General features: G+C 40.2%; 1 protein-coding gene across 17 annotated transcripts in view; it reads left to right on the plus strand.

The window, feature by feature from the left end:
• PCDH15 (protocadherin related 15) overlaps positions 1 to 17,451 on the plus strand; it is a 649,118-nt gene that overhangs the window by 58,500 nt on the left and 573,167 nt on the right. For 13 of the 17 annotated variants that reach the window (XR_014564822.1, XM_083740648.1, XM_083740659.1 and 10 more), the window contains exon 2: positions 16,869 to 17,093. The exons of the other annotated variants lie outside the window; for them this stretch is intronic. The gene's annotated coding sequence lies outside the window, so the exon portion shown is untranslated. The remainder of the gene's footprint in view (positions 1 to 16,868; positions 17,094 to 17,451) is intronic. 17 annotated transcript variants of the gene reach the window in all.

Genomic DNA, 17,451 nt, shown 5'->3' on the forward strand with positions numbered 1-17,451 from the left:
CTAGCTTTTTCCATAATCCAGCACATGTTTGCGATTTGGTCTCTGGTTCCTCTGCCTCTTCTAAATCAAGCTTGCACTTCTGGGAGTTCTCGGTCCACATACTGCTTGAGCCTTCCTTGTAGAATTTTAAGCATAACCGTGCTAGCGTGTGAAATGAGTGCAATTGTGAGGTAGGTGGAGCACTCTTTGGCACTGCCCTTCTTTGGGATTGGGATGTAGACTGATCTTCTCCAATCATCTGGCCACTGATGAGTTTTCCAAACTTGCTGGCATATTGAGTGTAGCATCTTAACAGCATCATCTTTTAAAATTTTAAATAGTTCAGCTGGAATACCATCACTTCCACTGGCCTTGTTATTTGCAGTGCTTTCTAAGGCCCATTTGACTTCACTCTCCAGGATGTCTGGCTCAAGGTCAGCAACCACACTACCTGGGGTGTACGAGACATCCATATCTTTTTGGTATAATTCCTCTGTGTATTCCTGCCACCTCTTCTTGATGTCTTCTGCTTCTGTTAGGTCCTTACCACTTTTGTCCTTTATTATGGTAATCCGTACTACTCACGGGTTGTTACTTTAAAGTCCAATTGCTCACAAGAAGAAGTCAGCGCTCTCCGACAACGGCAGTGCAGCTTCACTCCGCAGAAGAAGCAGTCGACTCACAGCACCGCGCCGCTCACCCCGTCTCTGTTCCGGAGCCTTTAAAAAGGCTCCTTCGCAGCTCGGGGGGGGGCGCAAATGGTGCCCGCCGAGTCACCACACTCACAGGCTTCACCGCCTGTGATTTTTGAGGGTCCCCGCGTCACCGCAGTGGCAAGACCCGATCCTGCGGAGCCGATTCCCTCCGGAGCTCAGAGGGAATCTGCCATTAGTCGATCGCGCTAACCCGGAAGTCTTGCTTCTGTTAGGTCCTTACCACTTTTGTCCTTTATTATGGTAATCTTTGTACGAAATGTTCCTTTCATATTTCTGATTTTCTTGAACAGATCTCTGGTTCTTCCCATTCTGTTGTTTTCCTCTATTTCTTTGCATTGCTCGTTTAAGAAGGCCTTCTTCTTTCTCCTTGCTATTCTTTGGAAATCTGCATTCAATTTCCTGTATCTTTCACTATCTCCCTCGCATTTTGCTTGCCTTCTCTCCCCCACTATTTGTAAGGCCTCGTTGGACAGCCACTTTGCTTTCTTGCATTTCTTTTTCATTCGGATGGTTTTAGTTGCTGCCTCCTGTATAATGTTGCGAGCCTCCACCCATAGTTCTTCAGGCACTCTGTCCAGCAAATCTAAATCCTTAAACCTATTCCTCACTTCCACTGTGTATTCATAAGGGATTTGGTTTAGATTTGGGATTTGGTTTAGATTGTATCTTACCGGCCCAGTGGTTTTTCCTACTTTCTTCAGTTTAAGCTTGAATTTTGCTATAAGAAGCTGATGATCTGAGCCACAGTCAGCTCCAGGTCTTGTTTTTGCTGACTGTATAGAGCTTCTCCATCTTTGGCTGCAGAGAATATAATCAGATTTCGATGTTGCCCATCTGGTGATGTCCATGTGTAGAGTCGTCTCTTGTGTTGTTGGAAAAGTGTGTTTGTGATGACCAGCTTGTTCTCTTGACAGAACTCCTTTGCCCTGCTTCGTTTTGATCTCCAAGGCCAAACTTGCCAGTTGTTCCTTTTATCTCTTGATTCCCTACTTTAGCATTCCAATCCCCTATAATGAGAAGAACATCCTTCTTTGGTGTCATTTCTATAAGGTCTTGTAAGTCTTCATAGAATTGGTCAATTTCAGTTTCTTCAGCACCAGTAGTTGGTGCATAAACTTGGATTACTGTGATGTTAAAAGGTCTGCCTTGGATTCGTATCAAGATCATTCTATCATTTTTGAGATTGCATCCCAGTACAGCTTTTGCCACTCTTTTGTTGACTATGAGGGCCACTCCATTTCTTTTACGGGTTTCTTGCCCACAGTAGTAGATATGATAGTCATCCGAACGAAATTCGCCCATTCCCGTCCATTTTAGTTCACTGATGCCCAGGATGTCAATATTTATAATTGCCATCTCATTTTTGACCACATCCAACTTACCCAGGTTCATGGTTCTTGCATGCAATATTTTTCTTTACAGCATTGGACTTTCCTTTTGCTTCCATGCATATCCGCAACTGAGCGTCCTTTCAGCTTTTGGCCCAGCCGCTTCATCAGCTCTGGATCTACTTGTACTTGTCCTCCACTCTTCCCCAGTAGCATGTTGGACACCTTCCGACCTGAGGGGCTCATCTTCCAGCGTCAAAACTTTTATATGCCTGTTGTCTTTGTCCATGGAGTTTTCTTGGCAGGGATACTGCAGTGGCTTGCCGGTTCCTCCTCCAGGTGGATCACTATGACCTGTCCATCTTGGGTGCCCTGCTCGGCATAGTTCATAGCTTCACTGAGTTATTCAAGCCCCTTTGCCACGGCAAGGCAGTGATCCATGAAGGGGATGCTCAGGGAAGCTCACCGGGCACTAATTTGTCATCTTTCTGATGCTAGATGAAAACTTTTTTTTATTCTCCTGGGCATTTGTACAGCATTGGTGGTCAGGATTTAAATGACTAGAGGTGTCTGTCCTGTGTGTAGGGAGACACAGTTTTGTGCTATTTTATATTACCCTTTCCTCCTTTGGATGAAGACCTAGCAATGTATATTGTAAAACACTTTAGGATGCCTCCAGATATGTAAAGCAATAAGCCAGTTAACTTAATAAGGAGATAAATTGCATGCTTTTGGTATTTTTAGAACCTATTGTGCCAGTGTTTAGGGCCCCCACTCTGTTTATGAGCCCCTCAACTTTTTAAAAACTAGTGAAGTGCTTTTGTTTATTAAAAAACAGAAGGAATAAGTTTTCTTAAAGCTAGTGAGTCAATAAATATACTCCTTTAACACTGCAAAAATGAACAGTGATGGAAGGTTTCTAGTATAGTTGGAGATTGTATACTAATAAAAAATATTTGTAAGATAAAATATACCTAGATGGTTTATGTGCCAGTAATTTCAGAAACAAAAGAGCCATACAATCAGATACTAGAACAATTTATAGAAAACAGAGTATCAGCTGGCATGTGGGTATTTGCCCACTTACTTTCCCTCTTCTGGAAATTAAGGTGCTTGCTCAACTCAAGGTGGTTAACATATAAATGCTGGTTTTCCCAAGGGTTTTTGCCTTTGTGAGTTCACATAGTTTCACCTTTGAGAACTTCACTTGCATGGTGTTCATCTTTTTATAGGGTTGCCAACTCTTACATCAACAAAATATAAATATATCAGTCTGGAAGATAAGGTAGCCACAGTTGCTCCTGTTTTGCAACCTGGGCTATCAGCTACTGCTCAGCAAGCCTTCCAAGTGCCAGTTCACTTTCCAAAGTGATGCTATGCAAATGCTCACTGGCGGAGAAAGATGAGTGAGGGGGGAGCGCACCGCACCCGACAGCATGATCCCAGTGGGGTGCCATCATTGCTGCCCCCCCCGTGCTGGGCAGCACGCCCCCGGGGCGCATGCCAGCCCTGCCCCCGCCTGATCTCCCCCCTCCCCCCCGGTGCTGGAGCATGAAGCTCCGCCACTGCAAATGCTGACTGTATTTTATTGGTTAGTTACTTTTCTGTGGTAGACTTTGCTAGTGGCATGAATGAATGTTCCCACTTTGTACTATCCCTTTACTCTTGATTAGCACCTTCCTTCCTATACATTATGTGGGTACTTCGGTATGCGCCCTAGGATAAAAGCTTTTAAAAGTGTGTCTCCTTTGGAGGTAGCTTTTTAAAAAATAAAATAAAATGGAGAATTGCATTTTATACAAACATTCAAGGTACAGTCAACATTCAGAAAATGCCATCCTCCATAATAGAGCTCCGTGCTGACAGTGTTGTTCATCATAACCAGTGATAGTAACTCAGTTTACGCCACACAGGGGAGCAAATTTTGGTCACATGTCAGGGGGCAAAATACTTCTACAAACTGCTGTCCATTCAGTCATGGGTTATGAAGACTACACATGAGATGTAAAATTAATGCAATGGAGATAAAAGGCTATTGATAGTATTTCTAATTAAATGGTTAATGCATACTATTTCTCTGTCAGTTTTATATTGCAATATTATCCTTTTTGATTTGTCCTTAATTAGGGTTGTGAAACAAAGGGAGACGTTCAATAAACCATTTGACTGCCTTTCTAAAACAATTATTGGATAGATAGAGATGGGATTTCAGCGTTCACACAATACATTTAAAATCATACAGTGTAAAAGAGTGAAAGAGAAACAGCTCTTTTCGTTTTAGCTGTGGTTGACTACCATTGTCTATTGTCTGTTATCCTTGGGGAAAATGCTGCTGTGTAGTACCTAACCACTGCTGAAAGCATGCTGGTACAAAGAGCTAAAACTGTGACTTCTTTGCTCTTACCCTGCTACTCCTGGTTCTGTGCTATGTTGAGCTAAGCCTTAGAACATTCAAGTTTCAGTAAACTGTACAACTGACTAAGTTACCCAAGGGAAGCCTGGCCATCTCTGTAACTCCTCTAAGAGGTAAGGAAACTGTTTACCTCACCTCAGCCATATCAAGTGCTTGTTGTGTGCTCTAGCAGTAAGCTTTTCCATTTAATTGAAGTTGTACCCATATTCAGCCCCAGGTTCGCTTTCTATCTCTGAATGCTGCAAAGTTTGTCAGACAGTCTGCCAAAATCATGGCAGTCATGCCTTGGCAGTCCCTGGAAATGCCATAACAATCAAATTGCCCCATTGTTCCCTGTCCTATGAAGAGTAATAATACTATTTTGTAACTGAATAAAATGCCATTTTTCATCTAGATGCCAATTGAGTTTGTCCTGCTTTGATGTGCTCTTATTGGTCTAGTGCTATGGTGGAAGATCATTGTTCTCAGCTTTTGAAATCTCTGTTCCATTTTGATACGTTAAACAGTGTAGCTACCACCTTTCAGTTGTAATGGAAATCAGTTCCCAATGGGTGTTAGTGTTGCTGAGTAGCCTGCACTCTCTGGTAGAAATGTGCTATGAAATCTGTCTTCTTAGGGCAGTGCAGGCAGTCCTCCCCACCTGGACAGGGCGCTGAGCCAAGGGGGTGCAAAATAGTGCACTTGAGAGCATGCGCAGAATGATAGATGTTGCGGGGAAGGTACTATAACAAGCTGTGTTCCAAAATGAATAGTAAAATAAGTAAATAAATATTTTGGGGTCAATTTTGTCCTCACCCAGGGCACCATATTCCCAAAGTCTGCCTCCTGGTCACATATTATTTTCTGGTTTGCTAGACTTCTGTAAGATATATCTTATTCACCATTACTATTTAGTATTGACTCTTTATATACCTGGCTTTTGCATGCATGTCCTAATAAAGTACTTGTAATATACCGTAACTGCTACAGATTTACAGAATTTTTGCAACAGCGCCCTCAAATAGACAATAAAAGAAATAAATGAGTTTTTTTTTAAAAAAACTCCTCTTTGGTAATAATTTAGTTTCTTTGCGTTGTAAATCCACCACAAATCTTTTAAAACAGAGAGAAATAACAAACTTTAAGTGACCCCTGGAACATTCCATAGTACAGTTGACTACCTATAGCTTATGCCCCACATCATTCCAGTATGTTCATTATCCCCCACCAATATTTGTTTTTTGGTATCAGTATAATGCAAAAAGTAGGATAGTATTAAGGTTGCCTCTTATAACTTCTGCTTGTGAACCATGGCATGACTCTATTGCTTTCCTTGTTTTCCCTGAAAATCCATGGCTCTTATTTGTGTTGATAAAATGCCCCTGCTGTGAACAAAGCAGGCAATAGCATTTCATGGTCTTGTGTCTCTACAGCAGCTTCCTGGGCTTCAAACACTGAAAACAAACAGTAGAATTATTGCTGCCTAGTGTCCCATGGTTTTATTTATGACAACCTGTTGTTCCTTGTGAATAGAACCTACAATATTACCACAGGATCTCTTTACAGTGGTTGGGGGTAGTTCAATATTTTCTTGCACTGTGTATTTTAAGTTTTTAAGAACAACATCTAAAGCTCTTGCCCAAAATAAGTAGTTGAGCACCAGCTATAAATTGATCTCTTATATATCCATTGCCTGGGAAGGATTCTTTAAACCCACATCTTTGATCAATTCATACTTCTGGTGTTTACAGCTTTGGTGGCTAAGAGAATATTGTTTTTTAAGGCCATGGAATGTGAGTAATTACTGTGTGTGTTTTTAGGTACAGTGCTTGGATTAAAACTATCTAGAACAAATAGATCACACACACACACACACACACACACACACATACACACGAGGCTGAGAAAGAAAATGCTCCCAAGTAAAAATAGGTATCAAAATCTACAATCCTGACCCCCATGCTTTTGGGAGTATGCCCCATTGAATTCAGTAGGACCTTTGAGTAGACATGGGTCTCATTCACACTTCCACTTGTACCATGCCTAGAAAGAAGAGTTTTCCACTTGACCCAATCTTTCCTTCACTCCACTCCTTTCCCAGGGAAAACACATTCTTTAGGTTTAAATCGGAACAAATAGTAATCCACAGAAAACCTGAATGTGTTCCAATTGAGCGATAAAAAACATTTTTGTTTTTGTTCTGGGGGAAAGTAGCAGTAAAAGAGGAAGTGTGGGTAAGCCCCATGATTCGTGTATCCTTAATGTATCATTTAGTGTCTTCTTTAAATCTGCAACCTGGGTAGCAGACCGATTGCTGTGTGACCCTTGCCCTGGGGTTGAAGCATACAAGCACTTGTCATACATCACTACTTTGAGAGTTCTCACGAACTATTATAGTTGTAACTAGGCTCTATGGTGTACTGAGCTGAGAGAATCATGCCCTCACAGCTGCTCAGATAACTGAAAAAGAGTGGGGTGTGTATTAATGCTGGTAATGCTGGAAAGCTGTGACCATGTGTAGTGAGTATTTATAGCATTTATATTATCTCCCTTTTCTTCCAAGTAATTTAACACAAGATATTATCTGATTTTTATCTCTCTTCTATCCCTAGAGGGATTGCACTGTTGACTGATGGTGACATTTACCCCTTTAACATATCAAGATCCTTAGTTGTTAAGAGTGCAAGAGAGATAGACTGCTTGTGTAGGGGGGGGATTGTTGATAAGAGAAATAGTTTTTTGTGCTTGATACTGCTGCACTCAACTTAGTTCCTTTTTCCTTCTGCATCATTGGTTCCTTTCAGGGGCAGGCAGATCTGTCAATTTTGATTTCTCATATATTTCTAAACATAAATTTGTTTCTCCACATTTCTACATCTGTTTGTATTTTTTTTAAAGTTTCCCTGTTTCAGCCCAGGTTTGTGTGCAGTGGTACCTTGGGTTACAGATGCTTCACGTTACAGATGCTTCAGATTACAGACTCCCCTAACCCAGAAATAGTACCTCGGGTTAAGAACTTTGCTTCAGGATGAGAACAGGAATCACGCGGCGGCAGCGGAAGGCCCCATTAGCTAAAGTGGTACCTCAGGTTAAGAACAGTTTCGGGTTAAGAACAGACCTCCAGAACCAATTAAGTTCTTAACCCAAAGTACCACTGTACTGAGTCTGTTCACTCCTGATCGAAACTATAAAGCAAAAACAGCAAGCCCAACAGCCTGTATCCTCTGTAATAACTGGCACCTTCTCTGTCACGTGAAAGCTTTCAGTGGTTGTAACACAGGTGAGAATATAAACTCAGCTCAACTCTCATCGTAGAGTGACCAAGTTTGCCAGTTACTGGTATTTGGAAAAGAACTAAATATATTGCAAGGACAACATTTCCCAATGTTTATTCCACTGACTCCCCCTCCCCACTTGATTTCTGTGCAATCATTTCTTCACAAGCAGTTAACTACCAGGAAAGCACTTGCTGATTCTGACCCCTCTCTCCCATCTGCTACTTCCACTTTTGGAAGGGAAGGGAATCTGGACACCTGAGCCCACGAGAAAGAGGGGCAACCTTCTTTTGCTGAACTATTTTGGACTTTCCTTTCCATTTTGCCCTCCCATGTGTTACAAAGCAAAAAACATTACGGATGAGAGGGCAAGCTGTGATACGACTTTTTAGTAAAGGCTCCATGTTTCCTATAAAATCTAGCTCTGTCATTTGGGTCTAAAAAGTTGAGTGAAGTGACCTTAGCAATTTATTTTAAATAACAAAATTCTATTATGTGAAATCAGATCTGTTTTTGTTCTTTTTGTAAGTGAACAAGTGTGAGTAATTTAAAAACCAATCTGCTCAGTACAGTACATGCTGTTTAATAGTCTTTCCTCCTTGTCAGCTGTTTTTGTATTAATGATTCACATCTGTTCTTTGTAAATTAGTTATTATGTGAATGCCTCAGTGTCTGCCTTGGTTATTTTAACAGAGTAAAATGCATAGATTAAAATGATGGGGCAGATTTATTAAAATTTTAACAGACCAAACTGGTGTGTCTTATGAAAAGCAAGTAATAGTATTGGCACCTTAATTTCTGTAGGCTAAAAATAACCTCTAAGTTAGATTACTGGAATGCATTATAGCTGGCACTGCCTTTGAAGACAGTTTGGAAACTGCAGTTGGTGTAGCAGTGGTAATATGATCAGAACACATCCAATTTTGGCACAGTTGCATTGGCTACTGATTAGGGTTGCTATACGTCCGGATTTCCCCACACATTACTGGGATTTCAAAGGCGGAATTGATGTCTGGGGGGGAATTTCCAAAAGGCATTGCTTTGTCCTGGATCTTAGGCAGTCAACTGAAAAATTGTGGGTTTTTTGTAGTTTTTGTAAACCCACTACTTTGGTTTTTACTTTTTGAAATATGGCAACCTTACTACTGTTTAGTTTCTGGGCCCACATCAATGTGCTGGTTTCGACCTATAAAGCCTTAATGTGGCTTAAGACACAATACCTCAAAGACTGTCTCTTTCGCATGAACTAACCTGGACACCAGCTGAGGCTCTTCTCTAAGGGAGATGAAGAAGGTGGTGACACAAGAACTGGCCTTCACAGTGGTGGCACCCTGTTTGAACCTACCCTCCGTAGGTTCCCATTTGTAGAATTCTCTCCATAGGCAGTAGCAGACTTTGGGCTCTCAAATTTCAGTGCCAACCTGTGCAATGGCAAAATTCAGCTAGCCCCTTCTTTTGCACTCTGTTCTACAGCATTATTGTTGGGCCCCCTGCAGCCCGGTACCCAGTGTGGCCACCCTGGTCGTGTTGCCCTAAAGCCACCTCTGCCTTAGGAAGGCACAGCTGGTGCCATCACTATGTGTTTTGCGGGCCAGTTAAAAACATTTCTGTTCAGCCAGGCCGTTGGAGCTTAACTGTCTGCGTATTTCTTGTGAAATGGGGTCCAGTTGGACTTGCTGCTTTATGCATATTATTGTATTTTAGGTTGTTTTCTTAGCCTTGTTTTTATATCTGTTTTTAGTGTTCATAAGTTGCTTTGAGTTCTTTTTTTCTTTTTCTTTTGCCAGGGTGGGTAGCAAATAATAATAATAACTGAATAGTAAATACAGAGAAGCACCATGTATAATATTGTTCTGAATTATTTTTCATAAAGGATATATGTTCTGTAACTGGAAAAAAGACACTTTTCTTGCTCTGATGCTCAATCCTTAGATACCTTTTCTCTAGGTCTGATGATTTATGAAGAATACTAGGGCCAAGCTATAGCCTCACTATGGGTAATTTCCTTAAATGTCTCCTTGTTACTACTACAGTTCTTCTTCATTTTGATCCACATAGGATTGAGTTTTCTCATTAGCTGTTTTTAGCTATTTCCATTTCTGAGTCTTCCATCATGCTATGCTGCCAAGTCTTTCCCAGACTAACTTCAATATATCATTGCACAAATGCTTTCATGAAAACAACCCATGCATACTCTCTCTCTCTCTCTCTGTGTGTGTGTGTGTGTGTGTGTGGCCTCAATTATGTCCCATGAAATAGAATGTGGTTTTTTTTAATGTTTTATGCTTATATTCCAACAAGCAACACTATCAGTGTTTTTCTGTTCTGAGTTTTCTTTTAACCTGACCTGACATTAGGATTTGAAAAATTCAGTTGCTGTTTCTCAGTTTCCTTTGAGACCAGTCCCTGGAATCCCATCTGAAGCATAGTGATGTTTTCCACAAGAATAGCAGATATTATAAACCCACTGGATGTTTTGTGGGTCCTCCTTAGTAAAAAAATATTTGCAAATGGAGACCTCAGCAACATGTTGTCAGTTGTTTCTTTATTGAAATTGTACAAGCCTGATTGTACAGTTTGTTTGTTTTACAGTTTTTTGATAAACTAAGATTATGTTTGTATTTTAAAATTTATATCCAGTTGCACTCTGCACCAGTATAGGGGTTCCCCAAACAATGTGTGTATTTTCAGCAGCCAAGTTCAGTGGTACCTCAGGTTAAGAACTTAATTAGTTCTGGAGGTCCGTTCTTAATCTGAAACTGTTCTTAACCTGAGGTACCACTTTAGCTAATGGGGCCTTCCACTGCCACTGTGCCGCCGGAGCACAATTTCTGAAGCAAAGTTCTTAACCCGAGGTACTATTTCTGGGACAGCGGAGTCTGTAACCCAAGGTGCCACTGTAATGTATTTAAGCCAATTATCTGCCATATCAAGTCTCTCAGCCCCACTCACCTCACAGAGTGGGGGAGGAAGGGAAAGGAGATTGTTAGCCGCTTTGAGACTCCTTAAAGGGAGTGAAAGGCGGGATATCAAATCCAAACTCCTCCTCCTCCTCCTCCTCCTTCTTCTTTGACAGAAATATTTTTGAGTTTATTCACAGTATAATATCTTTGGAGACAGAGAAACATTTAAGTGTCATCTGGTAGTTCCTAAAGTTGGAGAGGGAAGATGGTGTTTCTTAGCGTGTTTTCTGTTGAGGTCAGGAAAGGTATACAGAGTTTACACATTTAACCAATGTTCCTGCCTCACATCAATCAAGTTCCTTTTTATAAAATTATGATTGCTGTAGTAACTTAGACTTTTGAAGTGCTGCAGCGAAAAACACACGTTTGTCCTCAAGTGCTAAAACATAAGCTCATAAGTAGATCAATACATGCAACTGGCTGGGATGACACTGATAAGCTGGAAGTTTTCATGATCTATTCTTTTTCTCTCACCTATAGCTCCTGTTTCTTAAACAATATTGTGATTCGACCCTGTGTAACACATTGTGTATGAATGAGCATACATTTTTATACATAATAAATCATACATAACAAATAAACTTTTAATATTCACTGTAATCCTAAATCCATCTCCAGTTAGAATCTCAGAACCCTTGTGTTTATATATTTCTATAAAATGCACAATGACAAATGGAAATGAGTGCAGAAACAGTGGATCTCCAGTAATTTTACATTTTTAGACTGCTTCTATGCCAATGCTGTTAAAGCATTTCATAATCTAAATTGCATACAATCTAACAGAAACAATACAGAAGGAAAGGAGGATATTGATGGAGGAGGAAAACAAGGAACTGCATCAGGTGCCTGTTCTTACATAAGTTGCATAATGGTTATAACGGCCAGGTGGGTTGTATAGACAGGATGAGAGTCTTAGAAGGAGAGAAGCCCAGTGGTACTTGGTCTAATCTGTGCCAATGTTGTATCAGCTTTCAACATTGTCCCATCATTAAAGAAGTATGCAGTATGGAAAGTAAAATGTAAAGATGAAGATTGTTGGTTGTTGTTTTTTTAAAAAAACCCATTAATATCAAATATATGGAATTGTTTGATTTATAGTTATGTGGTTCAGTAGAAACCTTGGAGTTACATGTGTGTTGGGGAAATGTTTCATTTTTAAAACAGGTGTTCATATATTGGCACAATGCACACATGTAGGCTAAAAAGTGTGGAACGGGTCTGTTGTCAAGAAAGAGAAGGATAAGTGATGTTGTCGACATTAGTTTCAAGCTGCTGTGTCAAGCTTAATGGTCAGATGGGATGTTCTTGCAAGGCTCAGCTGATTTTGGTATCTCAACCATGTCCAGCTTAGTTGTTTCCCTTTTCTCTTTTTGGCAGCCCCACTCTGCTTTGCTAATGCTTGTGTTACAAAAATAGAATACAATATTGGGAGCAAAGTCGGGGAAAATATTTTAAATCCTTGTCTTGATTTCTGGCTTTGGTTTTTCAAAGTCAATTATTATTGATGAATATAGAAGGGCATTGCTTAATGCCCTTAATATATATATACATCTTTGCATTTGGCTATTCCTGGTAGCAGGAGAGGTTACCAGATGGTCCATGCCTTTTAAAAACAGGGAAATTGTGACATGAGGATATTTTGCCAATATTATTCTTAACCGTCTATAAACCATTTGTGATTGGCAATAAGGAGAAGAACAATGTTCCTGTATAATGGAGACAACTTTATTTAAATCTACAGATGGTACTAACTTGGCTTTCCATGCCAAAATTGCCCTCCGGTCACCAGTTCATTCGTGAGCACCCTGACTAATAAAAAGCCATGTCCAAGTCCCCATGATTCTCCAAAGGCAGGCCCTAACCTTGCAATTGCTCCAGTTTTGCTGGGTGAACCCAGCCTAGGTGACCCTGTTTTCAACTGCCTCCCCTTCTTGGGTAGACCCTGCCCTAATGCCCCATGTTACGGACCTTAGGGCAGGCACTTCCTTTCATCCAGTATGGATGGTAATATTTCCACCTTCCACACAATTCTACCTGCCATATAATTGCAGCAAGTTATCTGTGCAGAGCATAGGTGACCACTTTATCCTGCTAAGACTGATACCATGCAGGTCCCTCCCAAACTAATCTGGATGATACAAAAGAGATCATTCCTGGACCTCAAAGAGCAACCCATTGTATCCTTGAGTGACCCTAAATAGAAGGGATGGGTGAGTTGCACTGTCTATCTGGCCGAACAGAACTGAAGCCAATCCTTGTGTTCAGGACATTATATAGGGCCCTCTAAAATCTCACCACCAAATCCCATGAGATCTAAAAATCCTGGATCTCGCCCGATTTTGGTTCAGTGGGCTCTCACAATGATGCAGAGCCCTCCAACCATTTTGAGAGACCTTTTGGGTGCATCATCTATGGGCAGCACATAACCCTATTACAGTGGTACCTCTGGTTACGTACTTAATTCATTCCGGAGGTCCGTTCTTAACCTGAAACTGTTCTTAACCTGAAGCACCACTTTAGCTAATGGGGTCTCCCACTGCTGCTGCGCCGCAGTGGCACGATTTCTATTCTCATCCTGAAGCAAAGTTCTTAACCCAAGGTACTATTTCTGGGTTAGCGGCGTCTGTAACCTGAAGCGTCTGTAACCTGAGGTACCACTGTATATGAATCAAGGGTTGAAAGCTGCAGACTTAAGAACCTTGCTGGGCTTGTGTAAAAGCCAGGGTTTAGTCCCACAGTTGTAAAGGTAACGTCATCTCTTGACAACTAACACTAGGTTTTTGCATGGCTTGCTTAATGTTCTGAATTGTTATGCAAGCTGCTGTGAATATAATTATGTTTGCAGTGTTGCTCTGCAGCTTGGATGCTGCGGTACTAGTATATTTATTTATTATAATTATTTATTATAATTATGCATATATGTGCAAATGTGAGGAGGGCATTTCTTTTGTATGTTGTGATGATTATTCAGGTTTGAGAAACAGACGATTTAAGAGGCAAAAAACCCCCAAGTTGCAGTTGTTTAAACAGTATTTTCCTCATAGCTGTGTTCACTTGCTACACTGAGATTTGCCATCTTGACAAGCCTGCTTTTGGAAGAAATCGTAAAAGAAAAATACACAAATGCCGTTCAATTTACACACACAAATCTGAGGAAAAAATTGCAAAATTCTAAGTTACAGATCCCAAACATATATAACTGTTATTTCAGTTACCAGGAGTTTTCAGTTTGTACTATGGCCTGCTCGTGACAGTTATTTTTACTGATTTTTAATAGACACTTCAGATTTAAACTGTATATATTGAATTCCTAGTCAGCTACTGCGTCAGGTTGCCATTAATATTGGAATGATCCACCTCTAGATATCAAAATCCTGTCATCTGTAAAATGGTACATCTTTGATCATTGTGACAACTGTCTGGGACTGCGTGAGGCAAGGCTGCCTGGTGTTTGTTCACGTGTATTGGTGGCTGCTTCTGTGGGTGTGGCTACAGACCTTAAAGGACTTGGTTCCACGTGTTTCAGTCTATTCTGCTGGTGAAGGCTGGTGTGGTAAGGCAGCTACAACTTATAAAACAGCTATCAGGTTACCTTCCTTATTCATCCTAACAACAATGCTTCTGTCAAGAGGTTTATCAACCTGCCTTTGCTCTGCCAGAATAGCAATGCTATCTGTCGTACATTCTTTAAGTGGAAATGGTTCAATAGCTGAACCTGCTTCTTCTTCGGGATGACTTTTCACTTCTCAGGTAATTGGATTCACTTAGAAACATTTTGATGTTCAGCTTATATGTTCTTCTGATCAATTTTAGACCATAATTGGAGGGACACATCTTTCGACAGCACTAATAATTCCTGGGGCTGAGTTTTTCTAGCTAGTTTTTAAAAATTATTATTATATCATAAGAGTGGAGTTCTGATGTACAATCACATTGTAGATATACTTGAAATGTACTGGGTGTGCCAGCTATTAGTGGAGTTGCTTATTGGTTAATCTTAAATTTGTTTACATAGGCACTATACTTATTTCTTTAATCATGTTTTACGACTGTGCTATCCTGTATGACATCCAAGCAATTCAGTATGTCTGGCTGTGCACACTCGGAGTATACTCTATAAGAAACATCATCATCATCATTATTATTCCTATTTTTATTATGGCTATTTACATGTGTAAGTTGCACATCCTTTGCTTTTCCTCGGGGGTGTTGGTATAAAGTTGGAAACTCCTGAATAAAAACCACAGTCAAAGTAAAGCTTACAAACATCAGAAAAGCATGGAGCCAAGATTTATGGGCCTTCATGATTCCCCCCCCCATAGTTTTAAAACAGGATGGCCATAAAAATCAACCAACATAACACATAACGTATCTATAGACATAAATGTTAACTGCCCTGTAGTTTCAGGGGCGTCTCCCTGAAAAATTATGAGAATGTGTGCCTTGGATCCATGTTTCTGCACTACGGCAGCACTGAAAAGTACCAGATGGCAATGGTGACAGTAAATATGTGTGAAGTGGTAGGAGACTTAGAGATGTCATGGGCACTGGGAGGAGCTTTCAAGGGTAGTGTTGCACTTATAAAGTTCCATGTTCTGAACTCTGGGAGAAGTTTTCAATATAGTTCTTTAACCTTGTTGGTCACTCCCCCCCCCCAACGGTTTACACAATTTTAAACATTTCTCTGCAAATGTGGAAGTTTTCAAACATCTGTTTTGTCTCATAATTTGAGAGCAGCAGTGATTTTGAGAAATTCTTCTTTGCATCTTGTTGCCCTCACTTTTTTTTTGTTTTCTTGTTAGAGGACCTTGCTTGAAAGAGCAGTCCAGCAACTCATCTGTGTTAGGAGATAAATTCAATGATTACTCTTTTTCATTTAATAATAATAATAATAATAATAATAATAATAATAATAATAATAATAATAATTTTATTTATATCCCGCCCTTCCTCAGCCAAAGCCGGGCTCAGAGCGGCTAACAACAGTAAAATAATAGATACTACTTTCTTCCTTGCATAGCCTCTTTCTTTCTTTCTTTCTTTCTTTCTTTCTTTCTTTTACACTATGATGTAACTGTAATATTTATTCTTGTTCACCTTTGCCTTTCTTGGTCATATGTGCCAGAGTACATGGAAGAAGGTTACAGTATTTCAATGGGAATGTAGCTAGGAATTAGTTTTAAAAACATTTTTATAGTTTTAAAAGCATTTTAAAAATAGCTTTAGACTTTCTTTTTTGCCACTGCTATATCTGTAAGACCTCTGAAGGTTGTGTGTAATCACAATCCATTTTGTTTCCACTTATCTCACATTTGCAATACAGCTTTCCTAACACTTAACTATGTGGACCATCCTAGGTAATGTGAATGCTCTGATTACACTATTTTATACACATGTACTTGTTAACAGAAAGCCTGGGAATGTTTTTCACAAGAATGACATTTTTTTTTATTTTTAAAAAATGAAGAATTGCATGCATTTAGGGATGTAATACACCCCAGAGAATACTAGTACTAGTACCAAAATTGGATGCTTCTGTGGATGGTGTCAGTATATTGTTTAGTTTAGCTGACCATTACACACACACACACACACCCAAAAAGGGCAAATGCAATGCATACAAATAAAATAAATAAATATAGCCACAAAGTAGCACAGGACTTAGTTGTATCTGGAGTCAGAAAATTCTTTCAGCTGTCTTGTTTAAAACTCCAATTTTTGGACATAGAGAGACAGAAGACTGTCCAATATTTTATAGTGTGGTGTAATTATCACATCTGAGTGATGTATGAAAATTGTGTGATGTGCAAAGGAAGACTGTGGATATCTATTGGAGGTGTATCTCCTAAATGAACCGAAACCTCCCGATTCCCAACTTTGAGAGGTGGGGGTGGGGTGGGGGTGGGAATTAGTCTGCTGCAATTGTAGAATCTGAAATAGGAGGCAAAATGTGCAGGTACCTATTCTTTTCTTTGTGTGAGAGAAACTAGCCTGCACCACTCCCCCCCCCCCTCCACTCCCCAGCCCCATGTAAAGAATATTGCAAGGCAACTATGGTTATAGTACTGGCCCAAATTAGGCATCTTCCTGACTTGAAGCAATCACCAGCTGATACGCTGCTTAAAATCTTGCATTAGTAGAGTTATCTCATCTTATGCATTGAGGTTTCCTTTATCCTGTTGCTTTTTGGCTGAAAAGGATTCTTCTTTTCACAGGCACTATCCTTTGTTGGTTTGCTCTAAATGTGTTTGCTGCTGTCAAGTGACAGGAGATATGCTATGAAGACGGGGCTCTAAGAAGCAAGCAGAAGTCTTTTTAGTAGTTCGCATATACGAAGGTGATAAAATAAAGAATTAGCAACCCAGGATACAACATCTTTTCCTCATAGGAAACTCTTGTACAAAGAAGGAAATATAGCTGTCACCACCTAAGAGTAAAACGTGAGTTTTTGGATTTTTAGTTGCATTTTAAGCATTGATTAATTGCAGTTTTATATGTATGAAATATATCTGGGGGTTTCTACTTGCTGAAATTTTAATGAATATGTTTAATCTTCTTTACCTTCCTACTTTTGCCAAATCTCTCTCTCTCTCTCTCTCTCTCTCTCTCTCTCTCTCTCTCTCTCGGTACAAATAATATAAGGTTATTTGTAATGCTTTACAATTGGGGTCCACAATTCCTGGCTGGTCTGGCTGCAGGAATGGGGGTTGGCAGGGCAGGCCCAAGAGTTTTTGCACCTCAGGCACACCACAAAATGGTGCAGGCCTCCCCACCAGGGAAGAAGCGGTCCGTGAAAAT

Source organism: Podarcis gaigeae, assembly GCF_964106915.1.
Source record: "Podarcis gaigeae genome assembly, chromosome: 5".
In the NCBI taxonomy this organism is placed as follows: Eukaryota; Metazoa; Chordata; class Lepidosauria; order Squamata; family Lacertidae; genus Podarcis; species Podarcis gaigeae.